The sequence below is a fragment of the Arachis hypogaea genome, chromosome 17 (assembly GCF_003086295.3).
Source record: "Arachis hypogaea cultivar Tifrunner chromosome 17, arahy.Tifrunner.gnm2.J5K5, whole genome shotgun sequence".
Classification (NCBI taxonomy): domain Eukaryota; kingdom Viridiplantae; phylum Streptophyta; class Magnoliopsida; order Fabales; family Fabaceae; genus Arachis; species Arachis hypogaea.
The window spans coordinates 39,127,366-39,140,504 of record NC_092052.1 but is presented as its reverse complement, the minus strand read 5'-3'; positions in this window follow the sequence as shown (position 1 = coordinate 39,140,504).

Genomic DNA, 13,139 nt, shown 5'->3' with positions numbered 1-13,139 from the left:
AGATGATAAAAAGGAAAGTTGAACCTGATAAAAAGGGACAATCATGAAAGCAAGAAAAATCTTAAATCCTAATCCTAAGAGAGAGAGGAGAGAACCTCTCTCTAAAAACTACATCTAAATCATCAAAAGTAACTAATTGAAGAGTCTCCTGTGAATGGATGCATTCCCCCACTTTATAACCTATAATCTGTGCTTTCTGTACTTGGATCTGGGCCAAAAAGGGCTTCAGAAATTGCTGGGAGTATTTTCTGTAATTTCTTGTGCATGGCCTCTGTCACGCGTCCGCGTGGGACACGCGGTCCCGCCATCTGGAGTTTTCCTTATCACGCGTTCGCTTCGGTCATGCGTCCGCGTCATCTGCGTTTTGCTCTTGGCGCGCGATCGCGTCAATCACGCGTTCGCGTCTTTGTCTTTTCGCGCTAGGCATACGGCCGCGTCGCCCACGCGTTTGCGTTGCTGCTAGTTTCTTCAAAAACTCCATTTTGTGCTTTCCCTCCATTTTTGTATGTTTCCTTTCCATCCTTTAAGTCATTCCTGCCTTAGAAGATCTGAAACTACTCAACACACAAATCACTGCATCGAATGGTAATAAAGGGTAATTAAAATAATTATTCTTAAAGCGTAGAAAACATGTTTTTCACATATCCCACATAATAAGGAAGGGAAAGTAAACCATGCAATTAACATGAATAAGTGAGTGAAGGATTGAATAAATCACTTAAATTAGGCACAAAATATATCATAAAATATGGGTTTATCAGTGAGCTCTCTATACCATTTTGTTCACTAAGTTAACTTACACATCAATCAATGTCCATGCATTATCCAATTTCACAATTGCTTGATTTTTGCTTGAATGCTTTTATGCTTCTGCACTACTTGTTGGGTTGTTTTAGCCTACAAGTCTTTTAAAGTATCTCAAGCACACTAGAATGAGTGAAGTACATGTTTTTTTGTGTAATTATGACATAACTTTTTGTACTAGTGTGTGTGAATTCTAAACTGCGCGCAATTTTAGAACCCACACACCTATCTTTCATCAATGTCACACCAATTCACCCACTCAATTCTAGTGATTTACCTCATTCCAACAATTCACGCTTCCTTGCTTTTGTATTTTCTCATCTTACGGTGTTTATTTTATTTTTCATGAAACTCAGAGTGGCAGCCATGCACGTCGTCGTGACCTCCGTGGAGCCTCTGCCTCTGCCGTCGTGACCTCCGTGGAGCCTGCATCGCTGTCGCCTCGGCTGTTCCCATCGCTGCTGGATCCGTCGTGTGCGTCGTCGTTCGAGGAGCCACCGCCGTCCTTGCTCGTCATCTCCCTTAGAGTCGTTGCCATCGAGGGCTAGCAGAGAGAGAAACGCGAGAGTCAGGGTCACCACTGAGAAGAAAAGGAGCCGTGCTCCACGCTGCCGTCGCCACCGATCCACAGCCACCACCGCGAGGGCTCCGCCGCCGTCGTCCCAGTGCCGTCGTTTGTGACCTTCATCGCCATCGCCGTGAATGAAGTTCACCGCTGTTACCAGTCTCTGCCGCCATGGATACTGCCATTGGAGTCGCTAGGAACTAATGTTGGAGCTGCCCTTGATGATTCTGATGCTGCTATGTAGGTTCTGAGCTGTTTGTTGCTGTTGTCGCCGTTCTGGCCGTTGGAGAACCACCGATGGAGCTCGCTGGAACTGGTCGAAGGTTTCCGTTACTCATTCTAATTCTGTCCTGTTTCGGAAATGTTGCTGCCGCCACTGGAATCACGAACCGAAAAGGAGAGGAGGCCATTTTCTGTTGTCACTGTTGCTGCCATGGAAACTGGTGCTGGAAATTGCTAACGGAGCTACTGTGTTTGATAATTTCTGTTGTCACTGTTTCTACTTCTTGGTTTGGTGTTGTTTGGTGTTGTTGCTGTTGTTTGGTGTTCTTGTTCTTGTTCTTGTTCTTGGTGTTGCTGTTGGTGTTGGTGTTGGTGTTGGAGGTAATTGTGCTGGTAGTGGTGAGGATATTTTTGTCCAAAAAAAATTAAAAGGACGATTTTAATACGAAAAAAAAACGTTAAGGATGATTTTAAATCGGAAATTACATTGGGGACAGTTTCGATCCTAGCCCTCAACGTTAGGGACCAAAATAATACTTATCCCATTTTATTATTATTAGAAAAGATAAGAGAAAGTGGAGTAGAGAAAAAATTTGTGTGTATTCAAGTTGTGTAAAATGATACAATATAAAAGGAAATTTATTATAGGTACTAAGAGAATCGAAATAATAAAGACGTAATATCCTATAATAAATATTCAGATATGTTAAATAATGCTTATTGATCTAATTGATCCTAATTATACTCTAACATCCCTCCTCAAACTCAAGTGACAGCTTGAGTTTGAAACTTATTTGAAACAACTAAAAAAATGCATAAACTGATAGAACGGGTGTAGACAGAACTGCCTAAAGAAAGTGCAGACAGAACTGTTGGAAGGAAGCACAGACAGAACTGCCGAAAGGAAGTGCAGACGGAACTGCCACAAGAAAATACAGACGGAACTGCCGGAAGGAAGTATAGACGAAATTGCCGGAAGGGAACGCAGATGAAACTGTCGGAAGAGAACGCAGATGGAACTGCCGCAAGAGTGGCTAACTGCCGAAAAGATGGCGAACTGCCGGAAAGCTGTTGAAAAGTGACAAAGTGCGAAGAGATGACAAACTATCGAAAGGTGATGAAAAACATATGGTTTCTCCATGAGAATAAGTAAGTAGTGGATGAGCTAATCGGTGAGGTCAGAAAAGCACAAAAGTATTGACAAAAGAGAAGGAAAAAAATGGCACGGAAGAAAAGTACGAAAAGTATGGTGATTTCATTAGAAGAAAATTAACTTATCCTCTTCAAGGAGGATACCATGGTTCTGATACCATATTAAAAAGGGGAGACGAAGTAATAGGAAAAATGTTTGTGAGTATTCAAGTTGTGTAGAATGATAGAATATAGAAGGGTATTTATAGGTGATAAGAGAATCGAAATAATAAAAACGTAATATCCTATAATAAATATTCAGATATGTTGAATAATGCTAATTAATCTAATTGATCCTAATTATACTCTAATAATTATATTCAATTAATTGATATACATAATATTAAATTGTGTGATACTTAAATATTTAATCAAATCAATTAGATGATATAATTAAGCCATCGTAATGAATTGTATTTAATGAGTTAAAAGAAATAAATTAGGAAACACTCTCAAAAGCATGCCACGTCAGCTTTATCATTAAGTGTAAAAACCCGAATTTTATATAATAGAATAGATTATAAAAAAAGAAATTATGTTATAATTAACAAGTGTAATTACCCGTGCCATGCACGTGATAAGATTGAAATTATAATTTTAAGTTGTTTTGTTAAAATTAATTTGAATTATAATAATTTGATTAATAAAAAAGTAACATGTTATGCATTGTTTGTTTTTTTTTAATCTAGTGTTAATTGGATTAGCTCTAAAATAATTATTAATCGGTTTTAATAATCTACTTTCTTCAATAAATCAGACATATATACTGAATGTGACCATAAATAATCTAGTAATACTTAAGTTCACCAACAAATTTTTATATGTTGGTTTACTGTGAACTAAGAATATATCAAAATCAGCTCAAAATTAACAACAAATTATTAGAGAATTCTAATACAGAAAGTTCTCTAATAAACATAAATAATTTAAACCCATTGAATAACAACTCAACACTATCCTTTGATGCTTGCAAAATATATACCTGAAATAATATTATATCAATGTTAGTATACAAAATTATATGACTAACGTAATTATAAAATTGTTTATTATGAGAATAAAATAATACAAATTTTTACGATAATTTTAATATTCTCAAGGTATAAATGTACAATAAGAATGCATTATCCATTAACACAAAAAAATTTGTCAATTTTTTTTAATTGATAGTAATAAATGTTAATAAATTAATAAATTTAATTAAAAGATTTCGTTATTACCTTTTTATTATAAGTTCTCAAAAACTTCTCTATATGCCACATTCATCATACAGTTATCTTCCAAGTTTCTGTGATATTGCAACAGCACTCGCAGACCATCTTTGCTCGTTACTCGTTACAAATATGAACAAAAAATATTTATAAACTAGACCTAGCATCACTTAATAAAACCGTGGAGAGGATGGAACTTGAACCTGGCCTACCAAGCTCTGTGAAAATAATTTCTCAATAAAAAATCAAGCTCCTCTTAAGAAAACTAACTTTACCCACATTCCATTAAGTTGGTCATAATATGTGAGCAGATCCAACCATCCTTCGATAAAATAGAGTTTACTGCCCCTTCTTTGGACGCTTACATCCATGTAGTTAGAATCCGAATCAGTGAATACAACTCAATGAGGTATTTCATATATGTGGTGCATTGTAAATAATTGCGGCAAAAGACAATCGCACTGGAACATTAGACGAAAAGAATAAGTTGGAGTAACAACAATCATTAAATTATCGAAAGAATAATATAATAGAATGAGTATATAAAAAATACTATAAAAAATTATAAATTGTACCTTAAAAGGATCAATTTCGATGAAAAATGAAGAATACATTCTTATTGTATGAAGTAGTAAAAGAAGAATAATAAATAAAAAAATGAATTGACTCTCAGATCTAGGCTTATGTACCACAAAAAAATATTATATATGGGTTTTATTAGAGCAAAAATAATGATGTAAATTAGTTAGTATGAAGGTAATTTTTTATTATTTACATTAATTATATATCATATATTTATTTTGTTAAAATTATATGATTTTATCATATTACTATTAGAATTATAATTTTTTATCATGATTAGAATAATCGTGCCAACTTCATATTATTATTATTATTATTATTATTATTATTATTATTATTATTATTATTATTATTATTATTATTATTATTATTATTATCAAGTAATATCAATATAAATGGGTCACCATTAAAGTAACAACTTGCCACTAATAAAATTATTACATAATGAATAAGAATTAGAATTGTATTAATATAATTAAAATTAATATAATTAAAATAATTAAAAATATTTTTGATTGATAATTAATTTAATAATATATTAAATATTAATTTTATATAATTATAACAAAGATATTTTTTTAAATTAGTATAATAAAGATAAGCAAAATCAAAAAATAAAAATTACAAAAATTATAACTAAAACACAAAAGAAAGATAGAGAACAAAAGTATAAAGTACATTATAATTTCACATATATAAAAAATAATAGAAAAAAATTTCAAATTAAATTTGTTTATTTCATTTCTTAATTCATTATTTATTAAATAATTTAATATTTATTTTGTTCAAACCAAATTATTAATATAATTAATTATTTATACTTAATATTATTCATCTTAGTGGTATAACTAAAATATATTAAAACGTCAAGAATAAAATTAAAATTAAATATTATAGATAAAATAAAAGAAAATTACATTTATTATCTTATAATTTTTTATAAATAAAAATTACATTTATGCTCCTTTAAAATGTATCACATTAACACCATAATATTTTTTATTGAAAATAAAAATTATGATAAATATCATATATATTTGTTAATTATATTATATAAAAATATTTTTTGAAGCGTATTATTTTTTATTATATAAAAAATAACTTGAATAACTTTAAATGTGATTATGATAGTTAATTAAGTTTTATATATTCTTTAATAATTTATCTCTAATAATATATTTAATAATGAAATAATTTTTAATTAGCGTCAAGGAAAACACAAACAACAACGGTATATATTGCCAATGCATGTAATGCAAGTTTCTTTATTTCAGCATTTCGAACTTGAATTTAACTTCTCGTAGTTCTCACTTCTCAGTCATTTCATTAGATGCAGTTGATAACTATTGAAATTTCTCGATTAACATAGGAGAAAAATATATTATTATATGATAGAATTAATGAGTATATTTTGTTATTAAATAAACAAAGTTAACGTAAAAATACACGTAAAGAAAAAGTAAAGAAAACAAAGTTAAAGTAGCAAAAGTGATAAAAAGATTATTTTTACAATTTTATTTTGTCATTTTTATATATAGAAGATTAGAAAATAGTAAACTTCTAATTAAATTAGTTTGTATTTATTATATTTAATTTAAATAAGTAATAAATTATCTTATTTTAATTTATTCCTTAAATTTATATAACATAAAAAATTAAAGTAATTGATATACATAATTTTAAATTGTGTGATACTTAAATATTTAATTAAATTAATTTGTTGATATAATTAATTCATCATAATGAATTATATTTAATGAGTTAAAAGAAATAAATTAAGAAACACTCTCAGAAACATGCTATATTAGCTCCAGCATTGAATGTAAAAATTCGATTTTTGTATAATAGAATAGATAATATAATAGACAGCGAAAAAGAGAAAGATAAGCAATGTTATTTCATTTGGATGTTATAATGTGGGTATTACACTATTTTATTTATTCTACTCTATGGATGATTTTGTAACTTTATATTCAGTATCAATAAAATTTCAATACCCTTGAGTTATAAATTAAAATCCAAAATGAAGGTAAAAAATATCTCATTTTTACTTATAGCAGCACAATAAAATATCATATACTCAACATAACTTAATATGTAAATTATGATTAAATATATTTTTTATTTTAAAATATTCAAAATTAATCTTAATATAAGTAAAAATAATTTAATATATTGAATAAATTAATAGAATAATATAAGTTAACTATTTTTTTTTATCAATTTCATTGTTTTTTTACTACCTTGAAAATAACAACTTTCTTTTTAATTTAACCATAAAATAAAATTAGAGGTGTTAGTCTATACCATTAAAGAAAAATTAACACTATATAATTATATTTGTACATATAACATGTTTCTAAATTTTTATATACAAAACTTAAAATTCTGTATTCTTTTTTTTATGCTATAAATAGGCATTGTTGTTACTTACAATAATCTGTATTGATTTAAAAGTTTGAAAATTTTTGTATGTATTAATTTTATATTTAATATTAAAACATGATAATTTACTATGTTATTTTACTATTAATGTATTTAGTATTACATTATAAAATATAAAAATTGAAGTGATTATTATATAGCTTAGATAGATTTGGACTAAATATAAAAATATAAAATAGAATTGTATTATCAAAGTGACTATTCATAATTGAATAGTTTTGGTGGATTAGACTAAAAAAAAAATCGGAAAACTCTAAATAAAAAGCCAAACCAACTTTAATATTAAATACATTAATACGATTTTAATTTTATAATAATAGTTAGAAAATAGATTAGTAAAAGAAAATGAAAGGATGACTTTAATTAGTATTTGATAAAATCTTCATTTAGAATTAAAAAAAAAAAATAAAAGTATGATATTATTAAAAATAATAAATATTTATGTTTAAAAAATTACGTTTAAATAAAATATTTATAAAATATAAATTTAGAGTAACATATCTTCATGAACATTAATCGTTAATCAATTATGAACTAACATAAAATTATAATATAATTTATTTAAAAAAATCAACAATTAATATTAATAAATAAAAAAAACATCCAAATACTTTGACTAAAAGTATGAGTGGTTAATTATTATTCATTATTAATAATGTTTTGATCATAACAAAAAGTAAAAATATAATTATATCTAGATTTAGATTTTAGAAGAATTAACGTTATAAGTAACAAATTATCTATTTTATTATGCATATTATAAATTAATAAATTAAACTAACTGATTTAATGAATTATAATTAATTGATATAAATTATAATAAATTATGTGATATTTTAAAAAAATAAAATGAATAAGAAGAAAATAAAAAAATAGAAGAGATAGAAGACTACAATAAAATAAATTGAGTATGAGAGTTTTTTTTATGAATTTCATATCACATCCATTTTAATAATAATAAATAAAAATATATTAACTTGATACTTAAAAAAATGAGATAAAATTATAACACAATTTTAAAGTAAAAGATTAAATTAGAACATAATATCATTGTACAATACAAATTAAAAGTAATTTTAAACTACAATATACCACACAAATTGGTAAATGAGTAAGTTCAAATACGAAACTTTTTTTATTTATACATACATGATAACACCATGGTCCATGAATACTTCATGACTAACATATAATATAAAATTTTGAATTATGAGCACTCGTTAAGGGGAGTTGGAGGGTGTGGTGGTTTAACAATGGTTGCCTTTTTACGACGACACCTAGTAGAAAGAAAAAGAATTGTTGTAAAAACTACCCAAAAGAGTAATTGGTAAATAAATGATATTTTCTTCTAGTATATATGGTCTTTTATAGTGGTAAAATAAAAATAGAAAGAATAAAAATTTGTATTTTTATATTAGGAATAGAATTTGATATATTTATCCTAATAAAATTAAATAATTAATTAGTTATAATTTATATATTTAAATAAATAAAATAAATTAAATAAAAATACTTTTAAGAATTAATCAAATCAATTAATTGATACAAATAATTAGTATAATTGATTTTATTTGATTTATTGAATTCAAAAAAATAAATTAAAAAATAGTTGATTGAATTAATTAGTTGATATAATTAATTTATTATAATTGATTGGATTTAATGAATTAAAAAAAATAAATAGAAAAACATAACAGACAATAATTTATTTAACTAATTTAATCTGTGTTTATTGTATTAATCAAAATAAGTAACAAATCCTTTATGTTATTATGTACCTTATAAATTAATGAATTAAAATAATCAATATAATAAATTATAATTAATTGATTAAGATAAATTATAATAAATTATGTGATATTTAAATATCTAATCAAATCAATTAGTTAATATAATTAGTTTATCGTAATAACTTGTATTTAATGAGTTAAAAGAAATAAATTGGAAAACACTCTCAGAAGCATGCCACGTCAGTTCCATCATTAAGTGTAGAAGCCTGATTTTTATATAATAGAATAAATAGATGCATTAAATATTAATTTTATATAATTATAATAAAATTATTTTCTTAAATTAGTATAATTATGCATTATTCATTAAATACTAATTATAATATTGTAATATAATTATAATAAAGATATTTTTTAAAATAAATTTATTTAGATAAATATAAATTAGTTATTAATAATCGGTGCAATTATCATATAATTATCATATATTATTATTATTATTATTATTATTATTATTATTATTATTATTATTATTATTATTATTATTATCAATATAATTAAAATACATAAAAATATTTTCGATTGATAATTGATAAGTAGTTTAATAATGTATTAAATATTGATTTTATATAACTATAATAAAGATTTTTTTTTAAATTATAATTATGTATTATTACTTAAATGCTAATTATAATATAATTATAATAAAGATATTTTTTTAAAATAAATTTAGAAGAGAAAATAGTGCATTCATTTTGGCAGGAAAATGAATTAACGAAGAATTGATACCTCACTTTCATTAATTGAGAAAAAATCCAATTTTAATATAGTAAGTAGATTATTTTTTATTTGCATATATTTGTATTATTATTTGACGATTTACTTGTCAGTTTTTATCAAATAAATTTTAATTAATTTTACTATTTATTTAAAAAAAGTTATGAAGATTATCCTGCCGACTTGCCAATTCGTTATAAAACATAATGGATTAGTATTTTAAGCTAATGAAAAGTACAAGCTAAAAAGAAAAAGTTTATTTGTCACTACTGCAGCAAACTAAAACTTATCAAGAAAATATATCAAAAAATATTGTAGATTCTTAAAAATACAACCATTTTATTTTGACCTGTGAGGCTAATCTGTCCTATTTTTAGAAGTACCTTGGTGGAGCGAAGCAAATAACATGCTTTCCCATTCCCTGATTTTAAACTTTTACAAGCTTACTCATGCAATGCACGGATACCATCCATGTATATAAACATGACATATATGAATATATTTAGATATTTATAAGTGATATGTATCCATTTTAATTTAACCATTAATGTTTGGATTTTAATTTATTTGCAAAAAAAGATATTTTTTCTAAAAATAATAAAAAATATTAATAATATCAATAATCTAAATGTTTAGTATGCAATTAATACTTAAAAAAAATTGGTAAAAGAGATTAAAATAGATATATTTGATCAATTAGTACTCAAAAAGAATATATAAAAAATTTTAGATTAAATTATGATCCAATTGGATTGTCTTCCCTAACAGAGCTTCGATGGTTACTCTTGTCCAATGCCGCCTTTCTCAGATTTGAGGAACGTGCTAGTGTACTCAGTAATGGTCGTCTGGCCTTGTTTCGGCTCAAGCAGTTCAAGTTCCTTAGCATTTCTGACTGAACTGAAAAAATACTTCTTGTAAAACAATTCCCAAGAAATTACAACCCCATCAGGCTGCAGAATACGCCTCATGCCCTGTCATTAATGCTGAGCCTCGCCTTGTAGCTGATAAGTCCCAAATTTAACCCACTGCTTTTCGGGAGCCTGCTGAGCCTGTAGTGCCCACTCCATTGCCTGAATCCAGTTATCCGCCTCAGTGAGGTTTGAAGTTCCTCTAAAGGTTGGAGGTGAACCTTCAAAAAAGAGGAAAGTGTCATAGGACCGTCTACGCCATTATTTCCATTGTTTCCATTGTTCATCTGATTCCCCAGCGCTTCGGCTGTCACCTGCATAGCCGCGGCCATATTCCCTAGGGCAGCCATGAAGTCTACAGGGTTAGGATTATTCCCTGTTGCTTCCAGTATAGCATTTCCTATTCTGCCTCTACCTCGTCCGCGTCCGCGTCTGCGAGTCGACATCTGGTCCCTATACACACCAAACAAGTTATATCAAGTTGATCAGTCTCAATATCGCAAGTCTAGTGCTTTAAGTCCCAAATGCATGCTCATCAATGTTTATGCCACATATATCAGTTAGATATCCTAATAGCACATAGAAACATACACAGAGAATGCACAGAAGCACAATCAGTCCGTCCTCAGGCTCTATTGGAATGAACTTCTTTGATACACATACACAGAGCTTTACACCTAGGATGTAAAACAGAGGTGGTGAGGCGCTACGACCTCTAAAATAAAGTATATATAGTATAATAATTGAAAGGATTTAATATATGAGGAGCCCTGAATAAAAGGTAAAGCAAAAATTGCAAAATATAAAAGGCAATGCTCAGGAAACGTGATTACTTGCGTGCTAAGAAAGCTATGGTTAACAAGTATAAGATAACAGAAGAAAAGGAATAGAGGGCCAGAAGTACATGCTCATAAATGTTCATGCCATATATATCAGTTAGATATCCTAATAGCACATAGAAACATACACAGAGAATGCACAGAAGCACAATCAGTCCATCCTCAGGCTCTATAGGAACGAACTGCTTTGATACACATACACAAAGTTTTACACCTAGGATGTAAAACAAAGGTGGCGAGGTGCTACGACATCTAAAATAAAGTATATATAGTATAATAATTGAAAGGATTTAATATATGAGGAGCCCTGAATAAAAGGTAAAGCAAAAATTGCAAAATATAAAAGGCAATGCTCAGGAAACGTGATTACTTGCGTGCTAAGAAAGCTATGGTTAACAAGTATAAGATAACAGAAGAAAAGGAATAGAGGGCCAGAAGTACATGCTCATAAATGTTCATGCCATATATATCAGTTAGATATCCTAATAGCACATAGAAACATACACAGAGAATGCACAGAAGCACAATCAGTCCATCCTCAGGCTCTATAGGAACGAACTGCTTTGATACACATACACAAAGTTTTACACCTAGGATGTAAAACAAAGGTGGCGAGGTGCTACGACATCTAAAATAAAGTATATATAGTATAATAATTGAAAGGATTTAATATATGAGGAGCCCTGAATAAAAGGTAAAGCAAAAATTGCAAAATATAAAAGGCAATGCTCAGGAAACGTGATTACTTGCATGCTAAGAAAGCTATGGTTAACAAATATAAGATAACAGAAGACAAGGAATAGAGGGCCAGAAGTACAGAATAATAAGCTCCTAACTCAGCCTATGAAGCCAAGGCTGGCCGGTGAACATATACGTACATATATATACATAATAATAACCCAAAAGAACATGTTCAAAACCCCTAGTTCTCCATAAAACCTCTAAGAGGTACATGAGGTACATAAGTAAAGTATTCTTACATCCAAGAGGAGAAACTATACATATATATACATCAAAATCACAAAAAGAGACCCCAAAGTAAACCACTTTGCCGCAGAAACTTCAGATGCCTACTGAGGTGCCGCTCGACCTGCATCTGAAAACAACAACACAGTATGGGATGAGAACCAGAGGTTCAGCATGGTAAAGGTACCATGCACATAATATATAAGGTCCTGGGAATGCCAGAGGCATTCCTAGAACACCGATACTCAGATTATAAAGCTTAAAATCACTAAACAGAAACCGTAAAAGGGATAGGTGTCTAGGGAATTCTAAACTCAACTTAAACTCTATCTTAACACCCAACCTGTCCACCTTTTCTCCGTTTCACCATCTCCGGTGGGTTTACAAATACAGACAAACAGGCAATTTGCAAGCACAGGTAGGAGACAAGTAGTGCAAGTAGCAATTATCACAATTATCATAATATGTTCAGTTAGGCAAACCCAAATAAGGCATAGCAAACAAAAAAAACAAAATGCATAAGATGAATGTCTATCCTACTGACCATGAGCTCACGTGTCAGCTACTTTGCCAGAACCCGACACATCTGGTAGCTAACTCATACATCGATCTCTAGGTTGCGCATCTCTAGGAGGATCATAAACGAAGGAGAGTGCCTTTCCACCTTCTCTTGGAGATTTCACAAAGGAGAGTGCCTTTCCACATCAAAGGAGTGTGCCTTTTCACCTTGCAACCATAGAAGAATGTGGGGGAAACAATACAAAAGAGAGTGCCTTTCCACCTTCCCCGCATCTGCATCACAACAAGAGAGGGAACTTCCGTCCTTAACTTGCCATATCGACCATTTCGGCCACACACAGTCATTCCAAAATCTCATCATTTATCATCATTATTTCCTT